Raw genomic sequence first — 19,126 nt, 5'->3', positions numbered from 1 at the left:
GGCACGGACCCCCCCTCCCCGACCTCCTCCCCGGCACGGACCCCCCATCCCCCTCCCCGGCACGGACCCCCCCCCGCAATCTCCTCCCCGGCACGGACCCCAACCTCCTCCCCGGCACGGACCCCCCATCCCCCTCCCCGGCACGGACCCCCCATCCCCCTCCCCGGCACGGACCCCCCCCAACCTCCTCCCCGGCACGGACCCCCCCCAACCTCCTCCCCGGCACGGACCCCAACCTCTTCCCCGGCACGGACCCCCCATCCCCCTCCCCGGCACGGACCCCCCCAACCTCCTCCCCGGCACGGACCCCCCATCCCCCTCCCCGGCACGGACCCCCCCCCAACCTCCACCCCGGCACGGACACCCCCATCCCCCTCCCCGGCATGGACCCCCCCCCAACCTCCTCCCCGGCACGGACCCCCCGTCCCTCTCCCCGGCACGGACCCCCCCCAACCTCCTCCCCGGCACGGACCCCAACCTCCTCCCCGGCATGGACCCCCCATCCCCCTCACCGGCACGGACTCCCCCCCCAACCTCCACCCCGGCACGGTCCCCCCATCCCCCTCCCCGGCACGGACCCCCCCCAACCTCCTCCCCAGCACGGACCCCAACCTCCTCCCCGGCACGGACCCCCCATCCCCCTCCCCGGCACGGACCCCCCCCCCAACCTCCACCCCGGCACGGACCCCCCATCCCCCTCCCCGGCACGGACCCCCCCCAACCTCCTCCCCGGCACGGACCCCAACCTCCTCCCCGGCACGGACCCCCCATCCCCCTCCCCGGCACGGACCCCCCCCAACCTCCACCCCGGCACGGACCCCCCCCATCCCCCTCCCCGGCACGGACCCCTCCCCAACCTCCTCCCCGGCACGGACCCCCCATCCCCCTCCCCGGCACGGACCCCCCCCCCCAACCTCCACCCCGGCACGGACCCCCCCCCCAACCTCCACCCCGGTACGGACACCCCCCATCCCCTTCCCCGGCACGGACCCCCCCCCCAACCTCCTCCCCGGCACGGACCCCCCATCCCCCTGCCCGGCACGGACCCCCCCCCTACCTCCTCCCCGGCACGGACCCCAACCTCCACCCCGGCACGGACCCCCCATCCCCCTCCCCAGCACGGACCCCCCTCTCGGCATTCCCCCGGAGCCCAGCCCACTCTAACCACCCCCCCCCCCCCGCCGCACACACACACAACCCGAGACTCACCTCTCCTCACACATTCAGATTGCGGCCACGCCATCGCCTGCCCAGAGCCAACCCCCCAGGCCGTCACTCACCTCCACGCTGGTCGGCGTGAACCTGGAGCACAGGGTCACGCCGATGAAAAGGAGGTTTAATTTACGTCGACGTGAACGGTCATCACGTCGACGGGACTTCGGCCCATCCGGAAGGGAGAATATCGGCAGGCCGAAAATCGGCTGCCTTGCGCAGACCCGTGCCATTCTCCGACGGCAGCGGCGACATTAACGCCCCGCCGACTTTTCTCCCTTCGGAGACTTCGGCAACCGGCGGGGGCGGGATTCACGGCGGCCAACGGCCATTCTCCGACCCTCTGGGGGGTCGGAGAATGACGCCATGGTGACATACATATAGGTTATTGTCGCGGAAATTATAACAAAGACAAATTCCTCAAGGTTCAATTTAAGGAAATTTATTTACACAAAAATATTTGCGGAGAGAGAGTGTTCCAGCTGCAAAGCCAGTGCACTGCACTCTGAGATTCGATTGAAGGCAGCATGTTTTATAGTGTGAAATAACAGCTTGAAGAAAACAGCCATGTTTATATTAAATAGACGTTGGAAAGTACGTAAGCTGAAATACGTAGGACGTATGTTCTTGCCCTTGGCTAAAAACAACTCGAGTACACATTTTGTTATCTTACGGAGGACAATGTGTTTTCATAATAAGGCCGAGACCAGAATATGAAGCAGTATTTTGTTTATGTTACCTGACTTACTTATTTTCATTCAAAAAGCAATGTTGAGAACTATAGTCAAGCATTTCCCAGCATGCTTCTAAGTTGGCAACTCATTAATTTCCCTTCCACAGTTATCAAAACCATTGCCACTTCTTTTTGTCTTAAAAGAAACACCATTATAGAAAGGTTGAAGTTCAATAGACGCACCCTACGACTGGGAAAGAGGATAGATTCCTTCATTGTGATTTATGTCAACCAACTGAGAATTATGAATAAGGAGTCTTGAAAGGTGAAATAATTTGGAATCACATTGTTGTAGGAGTCTTAGAGGAGATTTCATCAGATATTCAGCAGTCGAGACTGTTCAGTTAGAAAGGCAAGCAGAAATGAGAAAACAAAATCAGATGCTTATCTAAGGTGACAAAGAGATCTTGTGGAGAAAAACAGCTGACACAGTGCAGTTTCTAGGAGCCGGAAGTAGCAGCACACCCAATCCAAAACCGAGGAAGAGTGAAGAGGACATGGTAGCTGCCATCATTGTGGCAGGAAAAGGCTGCACCAGCACGGAGAATGCCCTGCCCGGAATGCAGAGTGCCGCTCCTGCAAGAAGAGAGGCCATTTCAAATCAGTATGGTGAAGCAAAATATTTAACGCAAAAAACACACAATATTTAAAGGAGCAACAGCTAAAATCATGTAGCATTCAAAAGCTGAACAAAAAAAGTGCCATTCTTGGAAGAAATTACTGGATCAAATGGGAACTATTGTAGCACAGATGGTCAACAGACAGAAAACAAACTTCAAATTAGACACTGGAGCAGGGGTTTCAATTCTTTCAGATGCAGAACAGTGGCTAAAGCAAGACTTCCTCTAGCCATTGACTACTACTCAAAGATACAGGATGCTTTCAACTTTATCTTCACATCCACATTGGTTTTTATTCTTTTGGGGAATAGTGGGGAATGGTTTACCAAGCTTATTATTAGCCCATTGAACATTGTTATGAACGCTCCTTCCATGGCCGACATGTTCTAGCATTAGACTCAAACCCAGAACTTCTGGTCCAGCAGTAGGGACACTACCACTGCACCACAGGCCTCCTGGTATTCAGCTGAAGGTCAAGGGGCATTTGCAGCTAAACATCAGTGCAAAGGAAGAGAAATCATGTGATTCATAACTAAGGCTGTTCACCGTTAAGCCAAAACGCTTGCACAGATCTACTGTCCTACAAGGTAGATTTAGGACGCCAAGAAATACTGACAGAATTCAGGACAGCATTTCCAAGATTATTCAGAGACCTTGGAAAGCTGAAAACAGTTCATCACATCACATTGAGACCAGATTCAAAACCAGTGTGCTTGTTCACCCCAAGTAAGGTTCCACATTCACTTTTACAGAAGGCGAAACAAGAATTTGAGTCAATGTTGCATCTGGAGGTCACCTCATCTGTTACCAAATCTACAAGTTGGTGCTCAGGCATGGTTCCAGTAATGGTTCAACACAAATTTGTGTCGTATTCATTCAGTTGAACAAAGATCCACCCAAAAGCATGTGGATGAGAGCCTGGCAATTCTAGCAAAAAACACAACTTCTGCAAAATTGGATGCAAACATTGATTTCTGGCAACTAACTTTGGGTGAGAATCCAAACTACTAATTATATTCATCACTCGATTTGAGCAATCAACTACCATTTGGAATTAAATCGGTACCAGAGATTTTTCAGAGAATGATGACAGGCTTTTTGGAGGGATTAGAAGGGGTCATCTGCCAGATGGATGACATCCTGATCCATGGGTCCACCACACAGCAGCATAATGCAGAGTGAGAGCAATTTTCCAAATCTAGGAAGAAAACAAGATTAACTTTCAATAATGGACGTGAGTTCTCACAAACAACCATTACATTTCTGCGCCCCATTGTTCATGCATCAGGGCTGATCCCCAAAAGACGCAGACAATCAAAGATTTCTCACCACGTTATCGAGCTTCAGCGCTTCAAGGGAAAGTTCAATCAAGTAGGACAGTTCTTAACTGATCTGGCACATGTCTATGAACCTCTGCGACAGCTGGTTAGACAAGCCCAAGCACAGTGCTGAGGGGAATAGCAGAAAATCTCGTTCCAAAGGATAAAAGAGATGTTTATTTCACCAGACATATTGACACGCTATGTTCTGAACTACCCACAATAGCTGCTGCAGATGCAGCCGTGACTGGACTAGGAGCAGTATTCTTTCAAATGAAAGAAGATGGGATTCTCAGCCAGTTTAGTATGCATCTCAATGATTGACTGACAGGGAACACGGATACAACGTAATTCAAAAAAAGAGGCATTAGCAGCCACGTGGGCCAGTGAGAAGTTTGCTGACTACATCTTAGGCCCACAGGTTACCATTGAGACAGACCACAAGCCACCTTTTGGCTTTTGTTACCTTATTAAATACCAAAAGATGAGCAAGGATGCCACAATGAGTCCAGAGATTTCAGCTGAGATTAGTGTGATTGATACCACAAACAGAAATATCTGAGGAGAACAACAAACAACAGAAATGCATTGGCACCAATTCCTGTTGAAAAGCCTGAAAGGGAGGACATAAATTCCACTGAGGATGAAGAGTCATATACCTCACTGACCACCAAATTCCAATCGGCAACAACACAGAGGTTGAATGAAATTCGAAAGGCACAAAGCGCAGGTGAAGAATGTGCAAAAAGGAGAGAATACTACATAAACGGATGGGCTGGATTAATTCCACACCAGCTCAGCCTAATACTTTTATCATTGAGGACATCTCAGTGTCATGGCTGACTTGCTAGCTTATGAAGAGAGGTTGGTCATACTGAGAGTCTTTAGATTCGAGATCGTTCAAAGGCACAAGGGACACCTAGACATTACAAACTGTTGTGCGAGAGTGTGGAATTCAGTTTGATGGCCTAGGATCTGAAAACTATTTGAGTAAATGATTCTGAGTGACATCTCCTTGCAATCCATTGCCAGGAGCAACTTGGACTATTGATGGTATCCTCATTCCCATCCAGACTGTGGGAATGTCGCAGAATGGATCTTTGCAAGCCCAAGGTGTTGATTATTATTCCAGATGGATTGAGATTAAAAGGTCTTCGTGGCCCGACCTCAAGTCATTAAGATAAATGTTTGCCACACATGGCATTTCCGATCTAATTGTTTCAGACAATGGCCAACAGTTTGCAAATGGGTTCGATCCCGGCTCTGGGTCACTGTCTGTGTGTAGTTTACACATTCTCCCCGTGTCTGCGTGGGTTTCGCCCCCACAACCCAAAGATGTGCAGGGTAGGTGGATTGGCCACGCTAAACTGCCCCTTAATTGTAAAAAATGAATTGGGTACTCTAAATTTTTTTTTTTTAAAGTTTGCAAATGAATGTTTTAAAAAGTTTGCAGAAGATTATTGATTTGTCCACACACCTAGTTCACCCACGTGTCCACAAGCTAATGGAGAGGTCGAAAGAAGAGTATGAGTGGCAAAAGCTCTATTGAAGAAAAATTATGAGATCAACTTAGCACCATTAAGCTACCATTCCAAGCCACTTCAGAATGATTTGGCACCATCAGAATTTGTGATGTGAAGAACATTATGAACTCAACTTCCTGTTCTACATGCACTTCTACCACATCGCAAAGCAGCAGATATAGAGAGAGTAAGGGAAAAGGAAGGTGAGTATTGTTCAACTCAAATCAGAAATTCTAACCAATGCCTTAGAGGTGCATTATTTACCAGAACCCCAAACAGGTGACTCAGTCTGGAGGATTTGTGACCAGAATAATGAAGGCCAAGACTTGGAGAAAACAAAAAGTCCGTGATCTCACCTTGTAGAGACTGAAAATGGGACAATGAGAAGAAACAGAAGTGCACTTATATCTACAAGAAGAAGATCATCAATGGAATGAACTAACTGTCCATAAGTTCAGGAAGATAACTTGAAAAAAGAGCCAAAAGTCTCTGATGATTCATCAGCCACTCTACAGAGGAACCTGAATCTAATATAACATCCAAGGGTACTGAGAATCAGGTCAGGGAGATTGGTAAAACCACCACAACATTTATCTTTGTGAATCGGAGGAAAAAGACTTTGGGGACAGATGTACATAAATAAAGTATTTAACAGAGTCAGAGGCTGGAGGAGAGATGTGATACAAAGCGTTCATGTTAAATATGTAAATATATATCATCTATGCCATCAGTGAAGTAAGATCATTTGACAACATAGTATGCTGAGAGATAGTTCCATGTTGAACTTTGTGCGAAGACGGCGCCGTATCTAGTTAGTATGATGTTCGATAAAAGTTAAAGTTGACCAACAGTCTTGCCCCAGCAGTATTTATAAATCCAGATCAGGAAAAATTTCATCTGAGATCCACAGCAATAATAACATAAATGTTACCCCCGCCCCATGTCCCCTGCACACCAGATGCCAACCAACATAATTAGAGCAGATTAGCTGGTTGTTAATTCACTGGAATTGGTGTGACCTTGCTGTGTACAAATTGGCTGCCATGTTTCCTACAGTACAAACATGCCTATGCTTCAAACCTACTTCACTGACTTTGGAACATTCTGAGGTTGTGAAAGGTGTTGTATTAATGCCCTTTCATTACTCTTTTCTTACTCATCGAGTGTTAATAAACTTATGAAAATAAAGCCTCGTCACACCTCATAGGCTATAGAGGAGCATTGAGATCAGGCAATAGGAAGAGCAGATGTCTTTACTTAGCCCTCACCACATCAGAACCGACAGCGAAAACAAAAATAACAGACGTCGACCTGCTGAAAGCTGCCAGAGATAGTATGTGCTGTGTTGGTGCAGAACTCTGTGACAATTCTTTCCCTTTGGGATAAACACTAGATTTTGTCATTTTCCTGATATTTTGATGCTGCCACAATGAATACTTGTGAACAAACACGATGGTTTGCCATCTGTAAAACCTTTGTGTCACCTCTGAACATGGCTCCTGTTCACTATTTTGCTTCTTCTCAAAGCTGTGCGGCCCTCCTAAAAGAGACGCACATTAATTTGCAATTTAGGCGTAATGTTTCTCCTTCTCTCTTAAATGGTATGTTTTACACCTCCTAAAGGTACACTTTTATATGTTTTCCGGTTGGTTTAATTAATTCTCTGATCTACCACATTGAGTGGTTGAAGTAAATAACATAGTGACGGGAAAGCTAGATAAAGTGCATGAGGGAGAAAGGACCAGAAGTGTATGCTGCTAGCGTGAGATGAAGTACATAAAGAACATAAGAACTAGGAGCAGGAGTAGGCCATCTGGCCCCTCGAGCCTGCTCTGCCATTCAATGAGATCATGGCTGATCTTTTGTGGACTCAGCTCCACTTTCCGGCCCGAACACCATAACCCTTAATCCCTTTATTCTTCAAAAAACTATCTATCTTTATCTTGAAAACATTTAATGAAGGAGCCGCAACTGCTTCACTGGGCAAGGAATTCCATAGATTCACAACCCTTTGGGTGAAGAAGTTCCTCCTAAACTCAGTCCTAAATCTACTTCCCCTTATTTTGAGGCTATGCCCCCTAGTTCTGCTTTCACCCGCCAGTGGAAACAACCTGCCCACATCTATCCTATCTATTCCCTTCATAATCTTATATGTTTCTATAAGATCCCCCTTCATCCTTCTAAATTCCAACGTCCCAGTCTACTCAACCTCTCCTCGTAATCCAACCCCTTCAGCTCTGGGATTAACCTAGTGAATCTCCTCTGCACACCCTCCAGTGCCAGTACGTCCTTTCTCAAGTAAGGAGACCAAAACTGAACACAATACTCCAGGTGTGGCCTCACTAACACCTTATACAATTGCAGCAGAATCTCCCTAGTCTTAAACTCCATCCCTCTAGCAATGAAGGACAAAATTCCATTTGCCTTCTTAATCACCTGTTGCACCTGTAAACCAACTTTTTGCGACTCATGCACTAGCACACCCAGGTCTCTCTGCAAAGCAGCATGTTTTAATATTTTATCATTTAAATAATCCTTTTTGCTGTTATTCCTACCAAAATGGATAACCTCACATTTGTCAACATTGTATTCCATCTGCCAGACCCTAGCCCATTCACTTAGCCGATCCAAATCCCTCTGCGGACTTCCAGTATCCTCTGCACTTTTTGCTTTACCACTTATCTTAGTGTCGTCTGCAAACTTGGACATATTGCCCTTGGTCCCCAACTCCAAATCATCTATGTAAATTGTGAACAGTTGTGGGCCCAACACTGATCCCTGAGGGACACCACTAGCTACTGATTGCCAACCAGAGAAACACCCATTAATCCCCACTCTTTGCTTTCTACTAATTAACCAATCCTCTATCCATGCTACTACTTTCCCCTTAATGCCATGCATCTTTATCTTATGCAACAACCTTTTGTGTGGCACCTTGTCAAAGGCTTTCTGGAAATCCAGATATACCACATCCATTGGCTCCCCGTTATCTACCGCACTGGTAATGCCCTCAAAAGAATTCCACTAAATTAGTTAGGCACGACCTGCCCTTTATGAACCCATGCTGCGTCTGCCCAATGGGACAATTTCCATCCAGATGCCTCGCTATTTCTTCCTTGATGATAGATTCCAGCATCTTCAGTAGAATTGGATAGGGTTCTTATGAAGTATTGTTGAGCTATGTGGCCTGTGTTGCATGTATTTCTATCATCCCACACTCGGTCAAGGTCAGGTACAGTCACAGGTATGATGATGGACCTATCGCCTGAGGTTCTTATCTACCATCTGCCACTAGAGGCTGTGGCCTCTGCAACATTACAAACTGCTGATCTTCTGCACTGCGGTGTGGAGCTGTAAATCTGTGCATTGGAAGAAAGCGGAGCACAAACAGGCTGCACTGAACATTGGTATACTGTGCCACAGGAGTAGAGGCTGGAGGTTCTGACTCAAAGGTTCCCCTGCTCAATCGATCCTGTGAAGAGAGGCTGCTGAGCAGCAGGGGGGCGCTCTATCAAACTTGATGCATGTTTGCTGGTTTCCCATAATGGCTGACTCAAGGACAACACTAATCAGCAAAGTAGAAGGCCAGAGATGGCTAGAGTGGTCATTTTAAAATGAAGGAGGCCTATTTCACGTGTGAGAGAGAGACTGCATCTCTTGTGGGACTATTTTCTAAATCAAATTCTCTCTGGAAATATCAGGGTCAATACAGTTCATCAGTAAGTTGATAAACAGTAAATGGTGATTGACTATCATGATCATAGATTTGTACAGCACTGAAGTGGGCCATTCAGTGCACTGTGCTTGTGCTGTCCCTTTGCGAGAGCTGTTCAATTAGTCCCACTTCCTTGCTCTTTGCTCCATAGCCATGTCTAGACATTCATGTAATTTGTTTACAACACCCATCGTTGTTCGACTGAGAAAGACACACAGTTTACTGAAACAAGGTTGGACGAGTGTGCGGGGGAGAGAGCTAAAATGTAGTTGAATCAAATGCCAGTGTCATCTACAGACACACACTCGAGCAGACAGTCTGTTTGATGTCTCCATTCAAAACCTTTGCTGAAATATACTCCGCTCATTACATCACTCCTACACTGCCATTTTCAAACTGAAACTCTATTCTCAGTGCTGTGGGAGGGCTGTCTTCCGTTCAGACTCGTGTGTTTTTTTCGCTGTTCTCTGTCAGATCTGATAAACAGCCACGATGGGCATGCTTCTCAATTTGAAAGCTGCAGTGTCCCATCGCTGTAATTTTCTCCCCCTCTGTCCTGAAGGTGGTGACTCAATCTCAGGTATAGCATCAGCATTTCAGCTGTGATCAGTACGATCAGCAAGGAGAAGCAGGGAGTGTACACAGTGGATCTCAGGGAGTGTCAGGCATACCTGATCCTGTCTTACCTGCACCCTGACACACTCCATCACCATTGGACAGGAACTGCAAGGTGGAGATAGAAAACAGATGCCCCTGTTTGATTTTCCCTTCTCCCAGCTGGATAATGCACTGAGGCCTATTATAATCTAGCCACCTGGCTGAGGCCAGGGCCCTTTCAAACATGCATGGTTCAGTATTGCATCAAGGAGATTCTTACTTAATGGACAATGTTTATCCCTGAATCAACATTGATAAAACATTTTGATCTAGTCATTGTCACATTGCAGTTTGTGGGTGCCTGCTTCGTGTAAATTGGAAGCTGCGTTTCCTACATTACCACAATGACAATGTTCTGAATTAGCTATTATAATAATAATCTTTATTGGTGTCACAAGTAGGTTTACATTAACACTGTAATGAAGTTACTGTGAAAATCACTTAGTCGCCACATTCCGGCACCTGTTCGGATACACAGAGGGAGAATTCAGAATGTCCAATTCACCTAACAAGCACGCCTTTTGGGACTTGTGGGAGGAAACCAGACCACCCGGAGGAAACCCACGTAGACATGGGGAGAACGTGCAGACTCCGCACAGACAGTGACCCAAGCAGGACCCTGGCGCTGTGAATCACCAGTGCTAACCACTGTGCTACCATGCTGCCCATGAAGTGCATTGGGGTGTCCTGTGGCTGTGAAAGGGGCTCCAAGATTTTCTTTTGTTCCATATAGAAACAAGTCAGTGGAAACTCTGGATATCACTCACGATCCCCAGCTTTGAGCTGGATTAAAATTCTTGCGTTCTTCGGACGATAGAGCAGCTTTATCATTCCTGAGCAAAAATTCCTTTAATTTGACACTTTAAGAAGTGTAAGGGTTGCGAGAGCGCTGGGAAAGATGCTGCCATGCCCAATGGCACCTGACTTTTCCTGATTTTCACTAAAATTAGCAGAGAGGAAGATAAGCCCTTTCTTTCCAGATTGTTCCCACCACAAGTCAAGACCGGCAGCTGCAAAAAAACATTGTGTGCATGAATGCAGTTTGTTTTGAACAAAACGTTTAACCACTATTTACAGTGTAGAGTTTGGAGCATTTGGATTGAGCCCTGTAAATGTTCTTCGGCCAGGAGGAGGCAGAGAACATACAGCTCATCTGAGATCTGGTGAAGAATGGATGGTTTGTGTCCAATCTTTGGCAGTCCAAAGGGAGCTGAGTACACCAGATGCTTGGTGGTCTTGTGGAGGAATTAGGCACCATACCACAAATGTTCCAGTGGTTCAAATGAATTTGAGTCCTGGTTTTCTCCTGGTAGGAGTTCCGCTGTATTCTCCGGTGGTTTATCTATGTTGAAGGAAGCATCCAGTTCACCCATGGTCTAACACCAAAGGATGTGACAAAATTTTCTGGTTCCTTTTCATGTCATTTTCAAAGTTAATGCATAATTCCCACAGAAATGGTCACAATTTATACTGGGGTCACTAATCCCCAGAACTAGGGCGGGAGGGGGGTCGGAGAATCGGCGGAGACTGGCGTGAATCCCGCCCCCGCCAGTTGCCGAATTCTCCGGCACCAGATATTCGGCGGGGGCGGGAATCGCGCCGCGCCAGTTGGCGGGCACCCCCCCCCGGCGATTCTCCGGCCCGCGATGGGCCGAAGTCCCGCTGCTGGAATGCCTGTCCCGCCGGCGAGAATCAAACCACCTCTCTTGCCGGCGGGACAAGGCGGCGCGGGCAGGCTCCGGGGTACTGGGGGGGGCGTGGGCGATGTGGCCCCAGGGGGTGCCCCCACGGTGGCCTGGCCCGCAATCGGGGCCCACCGATCCGCGGGCGGGCCTGTGCCGTGGGGGCACTCTTTTCCTTCCGCCTTCGCCATGGTCTCCACCATGGCAGAGGCGGAAGAGACCCCCTCCACTGCGCATGCGCGGGGATGCCGTGAGCGGCCGCTGAGCTCCCGCACATGCGCCGCCCGGCAAAGTCAGTTTCGCGCCAGCTGGCGGGGCACCAAAGGCCTTTCCCGCCAGGTTGTGGGGCGGAAATCAGTCCGGCGCGGGCCTAGCCCCTCAAGGTGAGGGCTCGGCCCCTCAAGATGCGGAGACTTCAGCACCTTTGGGGCGGCGCGATGCCAGACTGATTCGCGCCATTTTTGGAGCCAGTCGGCGGACATCCCGCCGATTGCGGAGAATCCCGCCCAAGCCTGACACTGCTGTGAACAACCCAGGAGAAATCCATTGAAGCATAAAGCAGTCTTCCTTTCATGAATAAAACCGAATGTTCAAAGGAAATTTGTTTAATGGATAATGTAGATTCATACAATCATACCCCCACCAAGACCTTCATCCATGCTGTTACTTCCAGATTCGACTACTGCAATGCTCTCCTGGCTAACCTCCCATCTTTCACCCTGAGAAACATAGAATCATAGAATTCTTACAGTGCAGAAGGAGGCCACTCAGCCCATCAAGTCTGCCAATGGCACGGTAGCACAGGGGTTAACACAGTTGCTTCACAGCTCCAGGTTCGATTCCCGGCTTGGGTCACTGTCTGTGTGGAGTCTGCGCATTCTCCCCGTGTATGCGTGGGTTTCCTCCGGGTGCTCCGGTTTCCTCCCACAGTCCAAAGATGTGCAGGTTAGGTGGATTTGCTGTGCTAAATTGCCCTTAGTGTCGAAAAAAGGTTGGGTGGGGTTGCTGGGTTACAGGTGGAGGTATGGGCTTGGGTAGGGTGCTCTTTCCAAGGGCCAGTACAGACTCAATGGGCCGAATGGCCTCCTTCTGCATGGTAAATTCTATGGTTTTTTGAACAAATGTCTGGGAAAAGCACTTTTCCTGAAAAGCACTACCTCAACAGCAGTGTTATTCGAGAAAATGCATCTGATTCCAATGGACTGCTTGTCAATTTGAACAGGTCACTTGATAAAATTTTGCTGTAATACTAAACGCAAGCCATTTATCACAAACTTGAATGTAATTTCAGTTGGGCAGTAGGCCCCATTTACTCATCATCCCATTGCTCGCCAACCTACACTACCTCAAATTTAAGTTTCTCACCCTTTGGGTTCCAATCCATCTATGGCTTCGCCCCTTCCTGTCTCTGTAACCGCCTCCAGCTCTGCTAACCTCCAAGATCTTTCGCTCCTCCAATTTTGGCCTTTCATCCATCCTCGGTTTCCTTCGCCTGACCATTAGTGCCTTCAACTGCCTCGGCCCTTTCCGGAATCCCATGCCTGAACTGTCCACCTTTGTAACCCTCTCTGACCCTTTGAGGCTCTCTTTAAAACCTATCTCTTTGTCCACCCTGTTGGTTATGCGCCCCGATATCTCTTTATAGGGACCAGTGTCAATGTTTGCTTTCTTAGACTCCTGTAAAGTGCCTTGGAATGCACTACCATATCCAGGGCTTGATCTAAATGCACATTTTGTTAAGTATCAGTTGGACAATTGGAAGGTGGTAGGACAGGATTGATGTATCACTTTCCCAGCATTTGCTCAGCCTCAGATATGAGATGAGAGCAATTCTCAGTATGAACTGTGAAACCCAAGCTTCAGGGTGGAGCTATGAAAACCAGGCCTTTTAAATTAGCTGCAACACTCAGAACTCAGAAGTAACTTGGAGGCCGTAGCTTCATAAATGGCCAAAAGGTCTCACATGTGACGTCTCACCGAAACTGAGAATCTAATTAATTACAAAATACATGCACCCACACTCAACTCACATCTACATATCAGAAACCATTTTTAACCCTCATCTGAACCACTGAAGCTTCTACACCCTCTCACTTACCCTCACCCTCAACTCCAACCCTATTACTTGGGCTGCAGAATCAGCAAAATGCCCATGATTCACAATGCTTCTTACTTGTGTCTGTCTTCCACTGTACTGCTGCTTCATTAGCACGTGTGGCATTTTCTTTGAACAAGAAGCTTGCACAGCTCTCCAAGCAGTACAGCTGCAGCGTGTCTATCCAGTTGAGGTTTGTCGCGTCCACTCCAAACCAAAAAGCCATTGGGGAATTGGAGTCTTCTCACTGAATTAACAAGCAGAACAATCAGCACGTGTAGAGCGGTAAATGAGCAGATAAAATGCGACACAAATCGCAGCGCAGCTGGTAAGGCCTCAAAACCATAGCCGCCCAATAAGAGGTAGAATTCCAAGCTGGTGTCAGTTAGAGAAGAAGCCCAACGATTTAAATAATGCCTTAAACCAGTTACAAACAGTAACAAATGCCTATGACGAGGCTGGCACTCCACTCCAGTGCAGAGGGAGTGCCGCTCTGTTGGGGTGGCACCTTTCAGGTGAAATGTTCAGCTGAGGCCCTATCTGCCCTCTCAGGTGGATGCAGAGGAGGCCATGGCATTATTTCCCAGAAGATCAGGGATTTAGAACCATAGGATAGAACCATAGAATCCCTATGTGCAGGAGGAGGCCATTCGGCCTATCAAATCTGCACTGACCCTCTGAAAGAGCACCGCGTGTGGGCTCACTGCCCCACCCTTAACCCCACCTAACTGCACCTCTTTTGACACAAGGGCAATTTTAGCATGGTCAATCCACCTAACCTGGAGGAAACACACACAGTCACGGGAAGAAGGTAAAACTCCACACAGTCACCTGGATCCCTGGCGCTGTGAGGCAGCAGTGGTAACCACTGTGCCATCATGCCACCCCTCCCGATTGACATTACAAACCGATTTAGCAGGACAGACTTTTGCTACTGAGGCAGGTAGCCCAAGTCAGGCAATGTCTCAAGTTGGCAGACTGGCTTGGTAAAAAAATCCTCATCAGACCTAATTTTCACTGCCTCAATGGGGGTGGGAGTGCAATGGGCCCCTGAAGCAGACTGGAAGCGGCCACAGGTGCCAAGCCGGCTGTTTAAAAGGAAAAGGATAAAGATGACAGAAGATTAATTGAATCACAATTTTTTTTTGTTCGTTCATGGGACGTGGGCATCACAAGCTGTACCAGCGTTTATTGCCCATCCCTAATTGCCCTTAAGAGTCAACCACATTGCTATGGGTCATGTAGGCCAGACCGGGTAAGGACAGCTGATTTCCTTTCCTAAAAGACATTAGTGAACCTGATGGGCTTTTACGACAATTGACAATTCATGGACTTTTAATTCCAGATTCTTTATTGAATTCAAATTTCACCATCTGCAGTGGCGGGATTTGAACCTGGGTCCACAGAGCATTACTCTTGGTCTCTGGTTTACTAATCCAGTCACAATACCACTATGCCACTGCCTCCCCTGGCCAGTATTAGTATAATAATTGGTTTTTGGAATGATATGCATAAGCTATCATGTATATAGTGATGTAAACGACCTCCGACCAGCAGGTGGCAGTGTAAATCTACCACATGACTCTGTACCTCGAGGAGTTGGGAGTTAGTCGTCTTAGTAGATAGTCATACTTGCAGTAGCTCCAGGAAAATTAAATCAGTATTAGTAGTTTGTAATATATTTCTTGCAGTTATCTTTACCACGCATCTATTTTATAATAAAACACTTCAACTAGTCAAGAACTTGACGTTCCTCTGTGCATCATTCCTACCGGCCAAGTACAAGGACGTAACAGTTTTGACACAGGAGCTGAAGATATATAGAATAAGAGGGAAATCAATTTAAATATTCCAAAATGCAACAAATATTCCAAAATGCAACAGAACACCCATAATAAGTAATCCCTTTCTCCCAGGGTTAAACAAGGAATCCACACTGCGTAAAATAAAGAACATAGATTTATTTACAAGACGGTATACACACTGCCCGGTAGATCCCTATCGGGTTCCTCTCTCCAGGTTAGTGCCTTACTGGCCGACCTGTTATACAATGGTTAATAGAGTTCCTCCGCCACTAGCGGGGTAGCTCGTACTCTGTGTGGATCACAAGGAAGATATTCATTCCCACCCCGTAAATCCCATGTGGGATATTACAATAACAATACCAGCTTCGCTGATCTCGCTAAATAACCAGGAAACTCCAGGCCCGTCAGTTTAACCTCAGTGGTGGAGAAACTATTGGAAACAATTCTGAGAGACAGAATTAATCTGCATTTGGAGAGGCAAATTGAATTGAATTGATTTGAATTTTTCGGAGAGATGACCAGGTGTGTAGATGAGGGAAATGCATTTGACGTAGTCTACTTGGACTTCAGCAAGGCTTTCGATAAGGTCCCACGTGGGGAACTGATAGCGAAGATAAGAGCCCATCGGATCCAAAGAAATATGGCAAATTGGATCCAGAATTGGCTGAGTGGCAGGAAGCAGAGGGTGATGATCAAGGGGTGTTTTTCTGACTGGAAACCTGTTTCCAACGGGGTCCCGCAGGGATCATTGTTGGGGCCCTGGCTGTTTGTGGTTTCTATAAATGATTTAGTCTTGAATGTAGGAGGGTTGATCAGTAAGTTTGTGGATGATACGAAAATTGGTGGTGGGGTAAATAGTGAGGCGGATGGCCTTCGATTGCAGAAGGTTATAGATGGCTGGTCAGATGGGCTGATCATTGGCAAATTGAATTCAATCCGGATAAGTATGAGGTGATGCACTTGGGCAGAGCAAACAAGATAAGGGAATACATGATAAATGGCAGGACAGTGGGGAGGTTTGAAGATCAGAGGGACCTTGGTGTGTACGTACGCCGGTTGCATATAGTTTAAGAGCAGGGGTTTTATGTTGGAACTGTACCAAACGTTAGTTAGGCCACAGCTAGAGTATTGTGTGCAGTTTTGGAATCCACATTACAGGAGGGGTGTGATAGCACTGGAAAGGGTGCTTTTCCAGTGAGATTTACCAGGATGGTGCCTGGCCTGGAGAGTTTTAGTTGGACAGACTCGGGCAGAGAAGACTGAGTGGGGCATGACTGAGATGAATAAAATTGTGAGAGGCATAGATAGAGTAGACAGGAAGAGGCTTTTACACTTGGTGGAGGGATCAATAATCAGGGGGCATAAATTTAAGATAAAAGGGGCAGGAGGTTTCGAGGGAATGTGAGGGAAAACTTTTCACCCAGAAAGTGGTGGGAATCTGAAACTGGAAAGGGTGGTGGAGGCCGAGTTCCTCAAATCATTTCAGAAGTATTTAAATGTGTACTTACAATTGCAAGGTATACTATGGGCTAAGTGCTGGAAATTGGGCCTAGAGCAGTTAAGCGGCTGTTTTTGACCGGCAGAGATGTGATGGGCCGAAGGGCCTTTTCTCCTGGAAAGAAATCATAGAAATCATAAAATCACTACTACAGTGCAAAAGGAAGCCATTCGGCCCATTGAGTCTGCACAAACCCCCTGAAAGAGCACCCTACTTAGGCCCATGCACTCACCCTGTCCCGGTAACCCAGTAACCCCACTTAACCTTTAAGACACAAAGGGGCAATTTAGCATGGCCAATCCACCTAACCTGCGCATCTTTGAACTATGGGAGAAAACTAGAGGACCCGGAGGAAACCCACACAGACACAGGGGAACCTGCAAACTCCACACAGACACCCAAGGTCACGATCGAACCCTGGTCCCTGGCGTTGAGAGGCAGAAATGCTAACCACTGTGCCACCGTGCCACCCCCTGTGCTGTAGACATCTCTGACTCTATAACGCTATGACTCTAACTCATGCTGTATGTTTGTAATGTCTGTACTTATTGTGTGTTTTCCACTGCAATCAAAGCCCAGCAAGACAATCAGTGAGATCACTATCCTCAAGGCTAAATTTTACAACCCTCCACCAACATATTTGAAGGCTCATAAAATAAAGTGCTTGGCCTTTCCACCGCCTTCCCACCCACCCCCAACCTCTCTCCCATTTGATGGTGGACAGGGAAGGTATCAAGCAGCCCTGCCAACCCCATGCCTATTGAGGCCTTCAAGTGGCTAATTAATGACCGCTTCAGGGTCTGGCAGATTTTGTTGTGCAGGCTGCTGTCAAGCAAGAAAGGGCGGTGGGGCGGGGGGGTGGGGGGGGGGGGGTCCACCGTGCCCATCGGAGGTAATCACCCCCCTCCAAGATCATATCCCCTATTTAACCCTTCCCTTCCAGATCTTTCAAACTTAACCCCCCAAACCTCTCATCCCCCTCGCTGGGGTCTGCCAGCTGGGCTTGCCCAAAACCCCTTATTCCTGAAGACTGCCTGTAGTGCCAGATGGCCAGTATTTGAACCTGGCGCTGCTGAGACTACAGCCGGTACGATGGGATTTCCTCTCAGATGGGGGCACAAATCTCACCCTGAAACAATTAAGGCTGCTCCCTGCATAAAATGGCTGTGGGGCAGGCAGCTTTCGGGTGGGCGGGCGGACAACTAACTTCTCAGTCGGTGGGTGGTGAGCAAAATGGCGTCCCATGAAATCCAGCTGTTTCACAGTATCAATCTGATTGACACAAATAATCAAAACAGCGTCCTAAACATTATAGATAAAGAATAGCACCAAGGGCTTTATTTTTTTTTAAAAAAAGAGCAATGGCTGTTGGAAGAGATAAACATGTGCTTATTTTTTGTAAACAAGATTAATTTAATTTGTTTAACATTTTGGCTATAGCGAGGAGGTTCGGTGAGAATTTTCAGAAGCTGTTTCTCGAATTAAAAGTGAAGGGGGGGGAGGGGGGGGGCGAGGGGTTCAAAGAACTAACAGTATGGAAGATTAACAAGAGGTAACATTTTAGCATTACTCTTTAAAAAGCACCTGACAAATTAGTGAGGGAAAAGTTACCTTCTTAATTCGTCAGTCTGGGGGTGGCATGGTGGCGCAGTGGTTAGCACTGCTGCCTACGGGGCTGAGGACAAGGGTTCGATCCCGGCCCCAGGTCACTGTCCATGTGGAGTTTGCACATTCTCCCCGTGTCTGCGTGGGTTTCGCCCCCACAACCCAAAGATGTGCAGGTTAGGTGGATTGGCCATATCTTTTTATTAAAACAGTAAAAAATATATACAAGGCCAAACGGTACAAACACTAATTTTGTGTTGGAGAAACAGTGTGCCCTCCCCTCAGTACCAATGTACGGGGAAGGGGGGGTGGATACGCTAAATTTCCCCTTAGTTGGGGGAGAAAAATAATTGGGTACTCTGAATTTAGTTTTTTTGAAATTAAAATTAATTCATCAGTCTAATCTTCACAGTTAGTACTAATTTCCTAATCTCTTGGCAAACCTCAACTACAGTGTTATGTTTCATTCTCTCCCTCTCAAGAAAACTCATCGTCTTTCACCGTGCAAGCCACACTTTCTTTCTGTTGACTGAAACCCAGTCGTATGACCTACCTCCAGCCAGCTGACTGAGTGCAGTCAGACAGAGAGAGGGCAACCAAAGGCCAGCACCACCAGCATGAAACATCTACCCATGCTGTCACAACTGAGATTCCTACTTGCT

The 19,126-nt window shown here is 47.5% G+C and overlaps 1 long non-coding RNA gene across 1 annotated transcript; it reads right to left on the bottom strand.

Moving 5' to 3' along the window:
- Positions 1–1,702: 1,702 nt before the first annotated feature.
- LOC140425810 (uncharacterized) lies at positions 1,703–13,794 on the bottom strand. Its single transcript, XR_011948023.1, has 3 exons — positions 13,635–13,794; positions 3,632–3,763; positions 1,703–2,521 (listed from the first exon to the last, which is right to left on the bottom strand). It is a non-coding gene; the product is annotated as an uncharacterized lncRNA (long non-coding RNA).
- Positions 13,795–19,126: the final 5,332 nt, after the last annotated feature.

Source organism: Scyliorhinus torazame, chromosome 6 (assembly GCF_047496885.1).
Source record: "Scyliorhinus torazame isolate Kashiwa2021f chromosome 6, sScyTor2.1, whole genome shotgun sequence".
In the NCBI taxonomy this organism is placed as follows: Eukaryota; Metazoa; Chordata; class Chondrichthyes; order Carcharhiniformes; family Scyliorhinidae; genus Scyliorhinus; species Scyliorhinus torazame.
Note: the sequence above shows the minus strand (reverse complement) of the source record. Positions and strands in the feature narration are given on the sequence as shown.